The sequence below is a fragment of the Dendropsophus ebraccatus genome, chromosome 11 (assembly GCF_027789765.1).
Source record: "Dendropsophus ebraccatus isolate aDenEbr1 chromosome 11, aDenEbr1.pat, whole genome shotgun sequence".
Taxonomy (NCBI): domain Eukaryota; kingdom Metazoa; phylum Chordata; class Amphibia; order Anura; family Hylidae; genus Dendropsophus; species Dendropsophus ebraccatus.
Genome location: NC_091464.1, coordinates 48,764,135 through 48,782,542, shown reverse-complemented (window position 1 = coordinate 48,782,542; position 18,408 = coordinate 48,764,135). Strand labels below are relative to the sequence as shown.

Genomic DNA, 18,408 nt, shown 5'->3' with positions numbered 1-18,408 from the left:
TGGAAATCGATTAAGCATTAATTAAGCATTGGTTTCCATACACACCATGCAGTAGACTCCATCCATGTGTGCATGGAAGATTAATTACGGCCGCTGTTTGTGGAATTGACACGATCATTCTTTTGCACGACTGCACCAAACAATGGCCGTTGTCTGTGCGACGTGTGCATGAAACAGGCGGGATTGCATTGATTTAAATGCAATACCATCTGGGCTGAAAAGAACAATGAAAACAGCGGCCCTTCTTTAGTAAAAACTTACTTTGGTGTGAACATAGCCTTAAACGGGAGTCACTTGAGAACTTCATGTTTTAAAGCAATAAACAGTAACAAAATATGAGAAACTAAATTATGTTAGAATGACAGGTCCAGCAGCTATATATATTATACTATATAGCTGTATATACTCCATTGTGATGTCAGAACCCGCCCTGACTCTTACAGCAGCAACATATGCATGATTTTCTTCTCCTGTGATAACCACTCACATACTGTATAGTGCTCCCTTTTTAGAAGGGGTTCTTCTGCAGCTGCAGTGCATATTATACAGTCCTATGTTGTAGCTGCAGCAAAACACTGAAATAAATACCGCAAATGCTGCAGACTTATTATTATTTATTATCCTATATATTATGTGAGGAGATGCACAGAATTTTTTTGGAACAAGAAACATGCATTTACCAAACAAGATCCTGTAGGGGGCACTGCTTCCCCTGTGTTAGTGCATGAATCACTGTAGATCACAGGATTTCGGCAATTCTGTTGACCCCTACTTTCTATTCATTGTAGTGGGTGATGTGTCACTAGTATTAAGTTGTATGATAAATGATGTAGAAGCTACAGCCATTCATGATGGGTCATGTAACTAAGACATAACATACAGGCTGGGACATTATTAGAGGTGACCATGATCTGACAATACAGACAGCTTCAGATCATTCACACACAGACCTGTGTTAGGATGACAGAGATGAGTTGCAGCTGCAGGTTTTCTCTACAAAGACTTTTTACTCATCAAAACGTGTACCGCATTTAATTGTTTCTGTAGTGTCATTGTGTAACTGCTAAATCCCCATCATCGTCATATAGTGCGTAAGAACCAAACAAGACAGTAAACAGATCAGACGCAAGTCATGTTATAAAGAATCCTGAACTAAACTGTGTGTTTCTCTGTTTACAGCCGTGAGGAATATGCAGAATTCTGCTCCATATTTTAAACTAAAAATGCTTTGTACTACCCCTGATGTCGGGAATGTTGGCATACTCGTCTTTTTAACACTAATTTTAGTCCCAACTTTCAATGATTATTTAATAATAAAAGCGTCCTAATGCAGTTTGTATGATATAGAGTTCCAATTCATCTGCTTCCCCTTCACACATAATTGTCTGGAATTTTTAGAGGCTACAGCATTAGCAGATTTAGGGTTAAAGTAAAGTAGAATGTCTATTTCATAATATTCTAATCTGTACACAATTTAAAAAAAAAATCTCAAACACCCCCTCTAAATTTTTAAATTCTTATTTTCCTACATCCACCACTAGAGGGAGGTTAAAAGGATACTTCAGATTGTTCTACATTTTTAACATGTTGCTGCTATATAAGAAAACCTAACAAACATGTTATGCTTACCCCCTCAGTGTGTAGCCACTGTTACTTCTGAGGCGGGCTTGTCTCGGGAGTGACAGCCCTCTCAGCCAACCACTGGCCACGGTGCTGACCTGTCTCAGTCAGTGATTGGCTGAGCCGACTATCACTCCCAAGAGCTCGTCTCGGAAGTAACAGTGGCTACAGACAGTGGGGGACACCGCCGACTGCATCAGGATATTGGGGGAGCATGGAAATGTAAGCATATAGAGGGGGATTTATGAAAAATATACACTTGTGTAAACTGCCCTCAGCAACCAATCACAGCTAAGGTTTCAGCTCTGGTAAAATGAAAGCTCAGCTGTGATTGGTTGCTTTGGACAGTTTACATCAGTGTATATTTTACACCCTTTGATAAATCTGGGTCTATAATGTTTTCTTATGTGGCAGCAACATGTTAATAATGTGCTCTCTCTCTATCTATCTATCTATCTATCTATCTATCTATCTATCTATATATATATATATATATATATATATACAGTATATATATATATATATATATATATATACAGACACACTACCCAGACCACATATTTAGAGTAGTGATAGGTAACCTAGCTTCTCAATTCCAGTCCCCAGGCCTCACCAACAGGTCATGTTTTGAGGATATCCCATACAAAGATCACCTGTGATAAGACCTGATGCACTGAGTATAATTATATCACCTGTAAAATACTAAGGAAATCCACAAAACATGACCTGTTGGTGAGGCCTGAGGACTGGAATTGAGAAGTACTGACCTAGACAACAAGATGGCAATAATATGAGGGATAGATCAGCATATTAAGCCATATAGCGTAAGCAGGTTAGCTCCCCCTAGTGGTGGATGCAGGCACATAGAATGTAAATCCATAACTATGGCAGGGAATTTTGGAGCTCTGTGTCATTAGATAGTGCTGTTATAAAGATATATGAAGAAATTAATCTGAATTTTGGATCTATTTATGTTAAAAAAAAGGAGTGCTGCACCACTGCACCTCATTACCTTCAACATTAATTTATTCTTTTTTTTTTTTGAGTGTGACCTAAACGATCCTTCATCAAGTCTACATTTTAGTATAAGCCCCAATATACAGATATATTTGCACCTATGGTGTGCTATTTGACAACAAAGCATAAAATGATTCCAAAATCCTATTCACCCGTTCAGTAAAGTTGTCCGTAATTGCGGATCTGTAATCACAGTTCAACTTAGAGCACATTGATGTATATTGGGCTATTCGCACAGTCTGTTTTAATTTTGATCCGTAATCTGTTCCGTAAAAAAAAGGACATGCTCTACATGCTCTGCGGTAAAGATCACCAATAGAAGTGTAGGGGATTCGTGTTTTTTACGGACGTCACGGATGTCAAATCCGTGACATTTGCAAAATACACGGATCATACCTCTGCAAACTAGTGCTATTCACATTTTACGGAAACGGATGCAATTGGGAATGCAAATACGGATGAATTTATACAGACCATGAAGTAAAAATAGCGGGAGGTTTTGTGGTCCAGAAAAATCACTGAACGTGTGAATAAGGCCTTAGTCTTCTAATAAAGTAGCTATTGCTGACGGAGAATTTAACTATTATGTGGGGGCACTAATTGGAGGAGTAATTACTATGTGGGGCACTATTGGGGGTATCAACAACTATATGGGGCACTACAGGAGGGCTGACTACTATATGGGTAACCTTGGGGGGGGGCTGACTACTATATGGGGCATTTTGGTGGCTGAGTATTATATTGGCCACTATTGGGGGGCTGAATACTATATGGGCACTATTACTATATGGGGCACCTTGGGGGATGACTATTATATAGGGCATTATGTGGGGCTGACTACAATATGAGGCACTATTGGGGGAGCTGACTACTATATGGGGCACTATTGGGGGGCTGACTACTATATAGGGCACTATAAAGGGCGGCTGAGCTCTATATAGGGCACTATTGTGGGTGGTGACTATGATATGGTACACTATTGAGGGGGTTGACTACTACATGGGGCACCATTAGTTGGGCTGACTACTATATGGGGCACTTGGGGAGCTAACTATTTTATGCAGCACTATATAATGCAGTAATGCAGGTTAGAAAAACAGTGCAAGCCTCTGGTTATACCGCTGCTCTAGTTTTCATACATGACCTCACTTATATACACGTATCATATGATCAGCAGAAAACAGACTAATTTCCCTAAGGTTATGATATCTCTGCTGATAAACCACAACCTCTTGATGGTTACTCGTGCCGTAGACAGGACTATAATTATAGGACTTATTATGACAATGACTGTCAGTAGCGCTCGTGTGCCAGTCACATCTAGCCTGCAGTCATTCTGTCACATGTCTAACTGCACGCATGTCCATGTGCTAAAGATCAACATGTCTGTTCAATACAAACAAATCCAAAGTGGTACAAAGTTTATTTTTATTCTTTGTTACTATCACTTTAAATGTTTATGTAAAAACTAGTAGAACTAAGGCAGAAGGATACTTTCAGATATATTATAATAAATGTGTTATCTGTTACCTTATGTGGCTTTATATGTGGTTCATATCAATTACTGTAATTTTATACCTTTCTATAGCTTATAGAAAATTGTGAATATTGGTCAGAAGTGGAACTTTAATTCACAAAATAACACACATTATAAAGTTATACAACTTTGTATTGTGTGTTATGTATGTGAATGGCCCCCTTCCCCGTGTTCCCCCCCACCCACGCTAGACCCGGTTGTGGTGCATTATACTTACCGCAATTGTGTCGATCCCCGGATGCCATCTTGTAACAATGATGTCATCTTAGGGATGGCGGCCGGACCACTCCAGCTGTCCCTCATGCCGCCCCCCCTCTGCCGGCATGAGGGACGGCAGGAGCAGTCCGGCCGGCCGGCCTCCCAAAGATGACGTCATTGTCACAAGATGGTGGCCGGGGGTTGACACGAATGCGGTAAGTATAATGCAACACACTTCCGGGTCGAGCGTGGGGATGGGGGGGGGACATGGGGAAGGGGGCCATTCACATACATAACACACATTACAAAGTTGTATAACTTTGTAATGTGTGTTATTTTGTGAATTAAAGTTTGGCTCCGCACTACCCCTTTAATGTATAACCTGGAACAGCTCTCCTAACATGTGTCATTTATCTTTGGCTTATTTCATTTTTGTGTTATATACGCCATAGACACCGCAATGTTTCAGATCCACTATGGAAACGGATACCAACGGAATCGGATCGACTACATTTACATATAATGGGATCTGACAAGGCTTCACTCTAGTCTCTGTTGTTTGCACTACTCTTGGCACTAAACGAGATATACCTGAGGAAATCGACTCTGAGAAGAAGCCTCATCTAGCAGTGTGACTACATCCTTACCATTATCTTCTTAGGGCCTGTTCACATTGAGCAAATTTGCGGAATTCCGTGGTGGAGCTCTCCAACACGGAATCCCGCCTGCCTCAGTGTCAAACAGTGTGTCTATGGGAGGGCTCACACGCCTTTGTTCTCTGCGCCTCTCTGCTCAAAGAATTGACATTTTCTCAGTGTTAAAAGGCCCTTACTTGGCAGAAAGGTTCTATGGCCCAGTTACAACTACCACCTCTGTAACTCCTATAACTTTATGCCTGGTATAACTATAACGTAAAGACAATACATGATGTTTTCAGTTAAGTAACTGATTTTCATACTATATTTTAAGGAGTGTTCCAGAAGATACAGTTCGGGTATAAACCCACACACCGTATATGCAGCGTGTTTACTGCTGCGATACGCAGCAAACTCGCAGAAAACTTGCAGCAAACTCGCAGCAGATTAGATCTAAATAACTGAACACAGCATCAAATCTGTACCAACAAATCTGCTGTGTATTTGTTGCATATCTGCTGCGTATACGGTGTGTGGGTTTATACCCTAAGGCTACCTATCACTTTACAAGTGTGCGTGGCATGTTCGAAACTCCATCATGTTCACAGTCTGTTCCTAAAGCGAGTGGAGCATGGAACTGCCTGAACCACCATAGCCATGCATTGTAAGTGTATTGCAATGGCTGAACCTCCATGAGTTTTGAAAGGGTATTCTGAGAGAGTAGTCTGCAGCGCAAGCAGAATGATATGTATGCTCTAACATTTAGGCTGGGTTCACACTACGTACTGTATATTTCAGTCAGTATTGTGGTCCTCATATTGCAACCAAAACCAGGAGTGGATTAAAAACACAGAAAGGATCTGTTCACACAATGTTGAAATTGAGTGGATGGCCGCCATATAACAGTAAATAACGGCCATTATTTCAATATAACAGCCGTTGTTTTAAAATAACAGCAAATATTTGCCATTAAATGGCCGTCATCCACTCAATTTCAACATTGTGTGAACAGAGCCTTTCTGTGTTTTCATTCCACTCCTGGTTTTGGTTGCAATATGAGCACTACAATACTGACTGAAATATACGTAGTGTGAACCCAGCCTTAAAGTGTCAAGGGCATCATTCTGTACCATAATAATAAAAAAGAAAGCTGTACTCCCCCACCAGTACTGTTCCCATATTGCCAGTCTCTGTTGTCAATGTTATCTCTCCTCTGTCCCAACATGGAGGAAATTCCCATTCAGCCAATAAGGGGCTGAGTTAGGTTACTGTGGTGGCCACTGATTGGCTGAGCAGGTATTGTCTGTGTGTCGGAACAATGAGGAGGAAACATACTGACAGCACAGACCACCAAGACTGGATGGGCACTGGCTGGGGATTGGCTTTTTAAAATATTAAACTGTATCTTCCAGATGAGGCCTTTATAGCTAGCCCCCCTCCCTATCAGGAACAGAATGCCACATGGGACAGGCTATTGCTTAAGGCCCTAGATCTTTAAATCATCAGTATACTGTATATCCATGGACAAAGGAATGGGAAGTCACCAGTCTATGAGGCAATGCTTAGGCCCTAGCAGCTAGAGGGAGAACTGCCACACCTGTGTTTTGTAGATACGCGTATACCTAGTTGCACTAAAACTTGTTTATATCTTATACATATAAGTTTTGAAATTTGTCACCAAAACATTAACCGAACAACACAAACACTAACCAACTTGGCAAAAACAATAAACTTTACCTCAAAATGATAGATTTCTCAGACAGAAGAAACAGCAATACCTTACAATATAAGTACCAGCCAAAATGCCAGTCAGAGGCCTTATAAGTTGTTCTTACTTATGCCAGTCACAATGATCCAATAAATGGCAGCCATTACATCCACATCAGTGGCCAGATCTGTTGTAAAGACTAACTTCTTTTTTTTGTCCAAAGAGAAGTCAACATAACTCTTAGTTTGGCATAAGGCACACCACTACATCTATATCTGAAAATGTTATAAAACCAATGTATATCCTTCAAGTACTTCAATATAGGAACTGTGTAAAACAAGTAAACATAAATTATAACCTCAGAAACTACATAGCCATCAATCTATATATCTATATAACTATAGCTATCTCTAATCTAATACAGATATATACGGTAGTTAACCAACTCATGCTTGTTCACATAGACAATAGATTCTGCCCTTACCTTGTGTGGTTGAGTTCCCATGCAGGTTGAAGAAATTGTAATCCTTAGTATCCCAATGAGAAATGAGTCCTGTGCTGCTGAGGATATTCCTTTATAATGAAGACAGGTGACTTAGAGGCCTGCTTAAATATGATATAATAACACCTTGTGCTGTGTAGTAGTAAGAGGAACGCTCCTCCCATCCATCCTTTCCATTTCTTGTCGTACAGGTTGAGCTCATTAAGATTATAATGTCATGTGTCATTTTTAATCATAGTCTTAGGACCTTTGTAATGTAAGGGTAGTACTGATGATATAGAGAAAGCCCCTATTCCATTCCTACAGTTCTCCCAACTGTTTACTGATCATATACTATCGTGATACTTGCATATGGATTGCAGCCCACCTTTTGGGGAACACGTTGTATATGTTTAATAAATTGTTCTCCTCTTTATTTCTTCTTTGATGGTTTTGTTAGATGAAAAGTACTAGTAAGATTTTCAAGGGTCAAATAGAATCTTTTGAATGTCAGTCGTAAAGTTGAAATGATAGTTAATTGTGTTGGATCATGTGAGATATTATTTAATGCTAAGTATAGTGCCAATAGGTAACATTCACTCAAACATAAGAACATTGACAGTTCTATGTGGAACTTGAGGCCTGCACAGTTGGCACAGCACGTAGGTTTATATCATGCAATGGATCATGCTGCTCAAGGGGGGGAAAAGTGTACATCATTATTATTGGCCATACAGGTATTGTTCTAAATAAATATTTTCTTTACATGTGGAAGTGCAGTAGACCATGTTTTTGAGTCCTGCATAATCAGTGGATACAATTGGGAAATGGACTGAATGTAGCCCATAAAACATATTTTTTTAAAAGAAATTTACTAAACGTATTCATTGATGGCATATTGATATTAATGGCATATGATGTATTGATGGCATATCAGTAGAACTGTGAGAACAAAATTGCAGTGAAACTAGGAAAATGCTCTGCCACTTTGCCTTCTTTGGCCTAGTACACGGCCTCTGAAGAAAATCAAGTAGAGACTACAGGAGACAAAGTAACGCAGTGATCGCACTCCCACCTCCCATCCCTTTCATCAGACATGGACGGCATTTGCTGCTTGTATGCCATCAATATCTGTCCAATAAATGTATTTTCCATAATTAGACTGGCAAAAAAAACTCCAGCTTTATAGTAAATTACATTCACATACTGCGGAAATGAAAATGTACAGTATGTTCTATTGTGCCCCACCAGACACTAATGTTGATTATATCTGCTATATTATGATAGATGAGATCTGCAGCATATCAGTATGAAATCTGGGTTCACATTTAGGCCCATTAATCACCAGTCAAAAAGTTAATTAAATGTGAATTGCAGTGTATCCATAAACTGGGCCAACATAGTCTACCAATGACTCTGTGTGGCCAGCTTTACAAATCTATACGTTTGTCCAAAGAATGTCTAACAGTGTCCACAGTAGACTCAAGTAACCCTCAAATGTTTATTGTGAAAGCAAGTACATAGCAACGTTTGATTCCAAAGGGTCTTTGTTGAGCATAGTCACATTTGGTCATACATGCATAGTAAACTAAAGGCAGTCTAAGAGAAAATCAACTTTTTCACCAATGATTGTGCAGAAGAAACACACAGCATGAATCACAATGTAAGTAATATTAATGGCCAAATTAACTAATTCCTCACCAAGGGATTTGCAACTGAAGGACCTGTTCCTCTGACCACCAAAGTCTTAAGAAATCCAATTAATGGTGGTAGACTCACACTTACATGGTTATTCTGCCCACTGAATGCAACTCCATCAGGGGATCATATTTGCTTATGCACTAATAAATATTATATTTTACAAGAATGGAACCCTATAACACACCTTTGGATTCTTTTTTTCCCCCGCTTAGCTCATCATTATGTTCTATGCTATTGTACTGCTTTTAGGTTCCCTTCAGGGTCAAGGGTCCAGAGAAGGAGCTGCAACCCCAAAAACATGGCCAATTTCCCCCCTCTCTTGTCTCCAGTTCAGGTGTGGTTTGCAATTAAGCTCCATTTACTTCAATGGAACTGAGTTCCAAACCCCACCCAATCTGGAGACAAGAGAGGGGTTAAAAGTGGCCATGTTTTTGTAGCGCTGGATAACACCTTTAAGTTACCATCCTTGTCTTTCCAGGATCTTGGATTATAATGCGTTTCCTTGATCCATTGATTTAACTTGGTCCCCTGAACTCATTATGCAGAAAATGCTGGATTTACTAATACTTCTGGGAATATTTGATATATGTTCTTTTACTATATTTTTACTATAATGTTATACTATATTGATATTTTAGATGCAGCCCTATGGGGAACTGCACTTTCCACATTTGTACAGTACACAGTGTGGTACAAACGTACTGTACCGCAGAACATCACATGTGTCTCCTGACACATATAAAGGAATTAATAAAGAGTCTTTACATTCTTGAACACATTTCTCAGGTATGCATCACAGGTCTGTCCTAGCTGCAGTCTCATGGATGTGTATGAGCCGACAGTGTGCCAGCAGAAGTGACTGCCGATGATGTGGAGCACCTACAAGGCAGCAACTGGTTGGAACTGGTTATTCCAGATCTGGGCCTTATTTTTGGCCAGACAGGTTACAGTTATGCGGTGTTGTTACCACACGTTGTTGTTATTTTGATATTAGAGAACTTGGAATAGTATGTTATACTCTAAATCCTAGTCATAGAAGATAAAAACACACTGTTCACTACGAAATAGCACATAGCAACCAATCGCTTTGATTTTGCCAGCGCAATATAAGAAATAAAAGCTGAGCTCTGATTGGACAACAAAGAGATTCTCACTAGAAGACAGCTAGCTAAAAAGATATTGGTATTCATTTACCAAACTGTTATATAATAGCATTACTGAAGGAATAGATATTTTGTCTTGATCTTAAGATGAAGGGGGAGATTTATCAAACATGGTGTACAGTAAAACTGGCTCAGTTGCCCCTAGCAACCAATCAGATTCCACCTTTCATTTTCCAAAGAGTCTGTGAGGAATGAAAAGTGGAATCTGGTTGCTAGGGGCGACTGAGCCAGTTTCACTTTACACCATGTTTGATAATCTCGGCCACAGTTTATAGTTTCGTTTTAGAGAATTTTTTTTTTACAGGCTTAGGTCTGTGTTTTAGGCTTTAAGGCTATGTTCACACGACGTAAAGAGACCAGCCGTTCTGTGACCCAGCCGGGTCACGGAACGGCCGATCTCTGCCCAGATCATCCTGGCTGGTACTTAAGTACCGGCCGGATGATCTTTACGGCCGCAGTGTTCTGATGCGAGAGCATCAGCGCGCGCCCGCATCAGAACTTCACATAGCACACAATGAAGCAAGCGGACGGAGTCGCTCACTTCATTGTGTGAACTGACAGAGCTTTCTACGGCTGCAATTCACCGAATTGCGGCCACAGAAAACTGACATGTTAGATATTTGCGGGTCAGCATGGGATCCCGGATGGAGCGTATACGATGTGTATACGCTCCGGCCAGGATCCCATAGAAAGTAAAGCATTGTTCCACACCGCACAAAGTACGGCCGTTGTTGCCGATGGCAACAACGCCCGTACTTTTATGTAGTGTGAACATAGCCTAACCCTATAACAACCCAGGGAATTTTTATTTTTGCATATTTTTTTTCTCCATACAGTACCTTCTAAGAGTCATAATTCTTTTTATTTTCCATCTACAGCCACGTTATTTATTTATTTATGTTTTGCAAGACCAATTATACCACTAAATTTGCTGCAGAACAAAAGAAATTATTTGTGGTGTGAAACCAAAAAAAGCCCTTAAAGTGTCCCTGCCATTATGAAGATAACTTTTAACATACTACAGAGACATGTCAAACGTTTTTAGTGGTCTGAAAGTTTAACCAATAGTTGAGAGAAGTGAACAGCTGGCGGCAGAAGTTGCAGAGATCTGGGGAAATTTCACAAATCAAAACATTTATCATGTTTCTGTGCTAATTCAAAAGTTTTAGTTTTTTCTTATAATAACACTGACACTTTAAATCACATATAGTGGCATCAATGGGAAAATAAAATCCATGAGTATGAGTGACAATGAAAAATCCCAAAAATTGCTGAATTATGAAAAATAAATATGTTGGTACTGAAAGGGGTTAAAATGATTACTTACTTTAGAATTATTATACAGTACTGCCTTGGATTACGAGCATAATTTGTTCTGGAACCGCGCTTGTAATCCAAATCCACTCTTAAACCAAAGCAAATTTTCCCATAAGAAATAACTGAAATGCCGACAATTGGTTCCACACCCCAAAAATAATGTTTTTTTTTTTTTAATAACATGTAAAACAAATGAAACAAACATTTACAAACAGCTGAATATGTAACAGTATAAGTTACTGTACAGCATTGCAATCAGCATGTGGTGTATAATGTATAGTAAGTGCATAAACCTGAAAAACAGCAGCAGTTTGTAGATATAGAATGGAGCTGCACATCCCATAATGCAGTAGAATAGTACAACAGGTTAGAATAGAGAAGCAGGGCTGCTGTCAGAAGGCTGTGTGGTTACATAACAACAATGGAGAAGGGTATGTGTTCAGCATGGACAGGAAGTGAGAATCACAGAGCTGTGTAGAAGGACAGTGTCAGAAACTTAACTATAAATCAGTGTGAATGGCTGAGTGTAAGTGCAGGCACATTATAGCAGTCGGCTTATACTCTGGCTGCCTTTGATCTCTGTGCTGTTCCCTGCTGCTCCAGGCTGGGTGCCTGGAAAAGCTGGGCTCAGTCCTGGGAAACTTCTCCCAGTTTCCAAGGACTGGATCCAGCTTTAACAGGCACCCACAGCAGCATGGAGATAGAAGGCAGCAGGCATATAATGTGACTGCCGAGCAAAGCGATTCGCTTGGTTTGTAATGTAAATTTGTTCATCTCTAATAATCACTATCGCCTAAGCTGTTACGGCACGTTCACTTAGCTGCCTTCTTGTGCAAAGCAATTATATTGTTCCTATTAGTCAAAAGAAGATTACTATGCTTTGACCAATTACTAAAGACATTAGAGAATGGATACAGTATGTATTTATTCCAATAAATGATTCAGCCAATAATTAGGTGCTTCATAGTTCATTAAGGAAATTTGTACAGTAGACTATTTTAGGCAATATTATATTCTAGCTACCTTTTTTATAGGAAATGCTACAACATTCACTTCTGTATGGTCACCGATATGTGACTGGAATTATTAAATGGGCAATATCATGCATCTGGCATATCCAATAATCATAATACCTACAATAGGACCTTTAGATACCTTTATGTCCATAAGCATTACGCCAAAATGTACTGTATACCCAATGAAAAATAATAATGCTGGACAATAAACTTTTAGTATTAACACCAAATATCTCTTTATTTATTACATAGGAAAGATAAAAACAAATTTATTTGACGCATAAATATATGTATATATATGTATATAAGAATGATAGGGAGGGACAACACAAATACTAAATAAGTAGATAGTGGGGGAGACACACTACACCAATGGCAAAAAGGGGTAAAGAGGGGGCTACAAGTGATATCCAAATGTAATGATCAAATAAATAAGAAAGTCTGCACTTGAGCCACTAATAATCTCTCACATAGCCAGTGTGAAATCTCCTCACCTAACACCACTCACCCAACGCTGCGTTTCGCCAACAAGCTTTGTCAAGGGTGGTGGAACACAGGTAGCTTGTCCTTTTTATATGCCAGTCAGCCAATCACACCATATCACACAGCCGTCACATATATCTCTAATCATCCAGGAAACCAATCCAAGCATGCATCACAATCTAGGTACAGCCCACCGCAATAATCATACTAAGTGACTCTGACAAGGTACTGGGTCAGAGCATATACAAATTTGTAGGTCATTGCCCTTGGGAACTTTACTATGTAATAGCATGTACAACATACTGCAATACTTTTGTACTGTGATTTTTTCAATCGAATATAACTTTCCCTGGCAGGCTATAATAGCAATACCATAGTAGCAGGCCTGGAGGCCCCTGAATGCCATGTCAACTGCTTGGCATCCTACAAACATGTAATGGGGGAAATAATGGTTTAAATGTCGCTGCAGCTAAGTGACTTAACATCTGGAATCACAGTGGCTATCGCCAATCTTGGCAGCTGATGGTGGGTGTCAGCGTATTTAACAGCCACCACCCCCTGTATATGGAATGGGCTCAGATCCTGAACCTGCTCCATATTGCCTTCTCTGACATCTTGATGTAAAAATTGTTTAGAATAAAAACATGAAATATAAGTCATTCACTTTCTGATAAAACATTCTATTTAGATTAAGTTAATTTTGCCATCTATTAAAAAAGGATAAAATACATTTGTGGTTAGTAAACTCCCTTTAGATGACCTAAAAACAAATGATAAATATTTTGTTAAAGAAGTATGTTACCTCCACACCCATCTGCACTGTATATAGATACAGAAGATTACCAAAAATGACATGATACACAGGAAAAATTTGTTTTGTGTGTTATATCATACAAGGAAGTAGGTCAAGACATATATTGTGTATGCTTAACCCTTTCTAGACCATTCATAGATCATGTGATTCCTTGAATCTTTTGAGAATCATGTCATTTGATGTTTGGCATGTGAGTAGTTATTGATCTTGGCGGCTCTCAGACCTGCTGCGATCAGGGGATACAGCTAGGGAGAGCTAGCCAATTCTTCCTGAGGATGTTGCGTCATGCGACGAAACAGGTAGAAGTGTTACTTAATGCCATTTTAAATAGCGGTTATATTTGTGACTGTTTAGACCAGAAGCTGCAGCCTTGACAAATATACTAATAGTTGGATATTTGGGAATTAGATTTGATTTCATAACCAAGATTACTCATTAGTCACATATTACCATGTTTTAACCTTCTTTTGTACTGCCTTTTAGGGTCCATTTACACAGAAAGATTATCTGACAGATTATCTGCCAAAGATTTGAAGCTAAAGCCAGGAGTGGATTTGAAGAGAGGAGAAATCTCAGGCTTTCCTTCATAACCTCATCTCTGTTTATAGTCTGTTCCTGGCTTTGGCTTCAAATCTTGGGCAGATCATCTTTCTGTGTAAATGGACCCTGGTTATTAAATAAAAGATATATTTTAGGATGAGGCTTAGGGTCCTATGACACGAAGCGATTTTTAATAATTAACGACTAACGATAAACAATTGCAAACGAGATAGTTTATCGTTACCTGAAATCGTTCACCATATTACAGAGAATTATAGTCATTAGTTACGGCCGTTACTACGATCGTTATTGCAAACGTTACTATGATTGTTTAATCCATCTGATCCCAGCAAAACAGTGAACAATGTGCAATTACACGGAACGATTAGTGAATAAATGCAAAACTACAGCGAATAAATGTAGAATTGCAGCGAACGATTTAAGTTCAGATCTAAACGACACACGATTGATTTTTCAGTCGTTGCCTGTAATTACATAGAACGATTATTGCTTAAATTCGAACAATATAACGATTTTTCGCATGATAATCATTCCGTGTAATAGGGCCTCACAATAAAGGGAGTGTTTACACCCCAGGCCTTTGTGCCTGTGAATTTGGTTGAATATATTGTGAAGTGGGTGCCCCTGGCCCACTTTATAGAGAGTAGTGTACAGTTGCCGAGAGAGCACTGCGGCCATGCGATCCACTCCTCAGCTGTATCTCCTGGCTATTTTTGACACTGTAAAGGCCCTATTCCTCTCTAAATGTTATGGCTGACCAGTGTATATATCTTGCTATGTATACGTATACATTTGTATAGATCTTTAGTGAAGCTAGCGAATGATAGTCCTGATAATCCTGATAATCTGACTGTCCACAACAGATTTGTTGGATCTGCTGATGTTGATCTTGCTTTATGATTATTAAGGTAAATGGAACAAAAGGCCCAGCCAGGGGTGTAGCTAGGATTCATGGGGCCCCCCTACACACTATAATTTATATATATATATATATATATATATTTATATATATATATATATATATATATATATATATATATATATATATATTCGGTAATATGGCAAAAAAAAAAAAAAAATCTCTTGTGGCCAGAGGCAGAATCCTGCTTGCAGCTACAACAGTGACTGGCAGAGGAGAAAGCCAATGTCTGCTTCATCCACTGTATTTACCGATAACAGCCTATTAGGAGCCTCATGGTTATATACATAGGTGCAGGAGCAGACTACCTTTTGCTTAACCCTTTATTTACTGCAGTGTGTAAGTGACCCAGTGTTCTCTTACATGCTGCAAAACAAAGGGTTAATACAGAAGACAATTGGCTCTATCTCCTTCACTACTCCTGCACTGATAACCCCTGACCTATGCAGGAGCTCAGAGAACAGAGGTCAGAGGTTATCAGGGTAGTGTGGCAGAGAGCTAATTGTTAACCCTTTTTTGTGTTGCAGCATGTAAGAGAACACTGGGTCACTTACACACTGCAGTACATGAGGGGTTAAGCAAAAGGACACAGGAGGCTCTTATCTTCCCTGGGCCCCCTCTCTCCATGGGCCCCATAGCAACCGCCTTCCCTGCCTCTATGGTAGCTACGCCACTGGGCCCAGCTATTCTAAACTGTAATTTTGTTGTTTCTGAACATGACCAGTCACATAACAATGGATAAATTCATGCCGAAATAGATACTGTAAACAATATTCAACCAATGTAAAGTATGGAAATACATGAAACAACAATTGCAAGTATTGGCTGATGTGACTGCATGTATGAGCAACAATACAATTCTACAGTATTACCATGAACACTTGTGTAAGAGACATAAGTATCCGTTCAAGAATTGAAGGGGTTGTCAAAGACTTTCACAAACTTAACATGCTATAATATATATATATATATATATATATATATATATATATATATATATATATATATATAAAAATATGGCAATTCATCACTAAAAAAAACCCCCAAAACTAGGGCGACGTTAGTATTCATTGGGGGTATTGTCATAGGAGTGGACAGGTGGCCATAATAAGAGGTAAAGTACTTTCTGAGTGCTCAAAAGTGCCTAATGTGCATATTCATAAAAAAATAAATGCATAAAAGAAAAATAATAGTAGATACTCCTCTGTGTAATGTCCCCTATTAGAATTTATCAGCAGGTTAGGGTGCCCTGACCTCCTAATAGAGTCCCTTTAATTCATTTCAGGGGGAGCAGTGTATATTGTGGCATGGTGGGGCTGTAAGAGGCAGTTCTATGCCTCTGGAGTGGGAATTGGAGTTCAGGTGGAGCTCCTGGTCCAGATACTCCACTCCAGCCCTAGAGCTAATAAGGCTCTGAAGCCACCTGGTGGAGCTCTATTAGAGACTCCAGAGCTTCCCAGGTGAGGGCTTCCAGGTGAAGACTCCCAGGGTGGGAGAACACAGGCAGTGCTAGGCCTGTGGGAGCTGCAGACAAGAAGTCTGGGTGAGACCAGTGGAGCTTGTGATATTGAGCATTAGGCTCATAAGTGACAGCTAGGGAAGCTGTGTTCTGTTAGTCAGTGGCTAGACAGCCAAGGTTTTATTTTATTGGCAGTGTTGCCTATGTCTTGTGTTTTTTGAACGGATAAATAAAGCTGACTGTGGTCAGTATAAAGCATACAGCATTGACTGGACTGCAATTTGTGATGTGCCAACCGTCTCAGGCCCAGAAGATGGCAATGCCAGCAAGTGAGTAACCCCCAGATTGTCACAATATTCTAAGGAATTTAAGGGTATAGTATAAGGGGGGCTCAGGTCTAGGCCTCTGGGAGCTGTAGTTTTACATGGTAAAAACGTTTAGAGTGTTAACCTGATTATAAAGGTCCCCATACACTTCATACCTTTATCATTCGTGATGGGTTTGGCCATCAGTATAACTTGTATGAGGCTTTCCTGTCCGTTCACAGACAGATGATGTCGGTGGAGACAGGGGTTGGGAATAATGAAAAATCACTGCCCAATCCCTTTGTTGTCCGAAAGATAAACCACATTCAGAGCTGTCTGGCTGCAGTTTTCCCAATAATCGTCTGATAGTTATTGAAGGTGTATAGCCACCTTTAAAGTAGAAATAAATGGTCTTTATTGATTTAACTATGTAACATTATTACTACTGTTGTCAGCAGTTTGAATGTCGGAAGAGGGGAGAAGGGATATTTTTTTTTTTTTTTTAGATTTGTGGACCAATCTTGTTACTAGGCCCTACTATAGGTTGAGTAAGAGAGGGACCTGACTGTCTACCACTGTGCTCCCCTGCTTCAGTCATCTTCTGCTACTTGTTTATATTCTGCCAAGTAATGAATTCTAACCCTGTGTCTGGCATCTCCATCCGCACCACCTACTGCTAGATTCTAACAGGGTGGGGGATGGGGAGTGCAAACATACTGTAGAAGGTCTATTAATAATAAATCTTTCTTTTTCTAAATATGTAATAGAGGTGGCTTAATACACTGTTAGAGGTAATGTAGCCCCCAGTGCATGCTGATTCCTGTAGCTTGCCTCCATATGCATACCTTCTGAATAAAGGTATGGCCGCATATCCCCTCCCCTGCCCTATTAGAAACTCTATAAGATCCATCTAACCTGCTGCTAGATGCACATGCTAAGCAGAAGGGGTCATAATCCAGCCCACGGGAATAGCTGAAAAAAGAGGGCCAGGAAAGGAGCACAGAAAGGCGTTTCAGTCCTAGGCCCCACCTCTTTGACACCAGTGCCCTGGAATAAAGGTATTTTTTTAACAAAAATAGCACTGGCAAAGATTTCAGTTACAGCAATGAACTTTCTTTGTTAGCAGCTACACAAAGGTACCAGCAGTTTGGGGTGGGTTAGAGGGACACAGATTAACTTTAAGTAGCCTCCATGTTTTTTTAGATATCTGGTAGAACTGAGCTGTGTGGTTACCTTCTCTTTTAAGAAAGTAGTGATGTTGTTTTTTTTCTTATTGATATTGCATAAGGTTTTGTGTTGACATTTTGCCAGTTTTTCCATTTAATTAACATAAAAAACTTGACAAACCTGAAACTACTCTAGACCATATATCATTTACAAGATACTGTAGCACTGCATAAAAATATTCTTAGTTTCGCAATTCTATCTTCAATTGTTTTGTGATCATGTTATTAAACTATGCAGATGAAACAGT

The 18,408-nt window shown here is 39.6% G+C and overlaps 1 protein-coding gene across 2 annotated transcripts in view; it reads right to left on the bottom strand.

Moving 5' to 3' along the window:
- Window positions 1-7,289, bottom strand: part of LOC138768122 (transient receptor potential cation channel subfamily V member 3-like) — a 31,791-nt gene extending 24,502 nt beyond the window's left edge. For both annotated transcript variants that reach the window (XM_069946179.1, XM_069946180.1), the window contains exon 1: window positions 7,200-7,289. The gene's annotated coding sequence lies outside the window, so the exon portion shown is untranslated. The remainder of the gene's footprint in view (window positions 1-7,199) is intronic.
- Window positions 7,290-18,408: the final 11,119 nt, after the last annotated feature.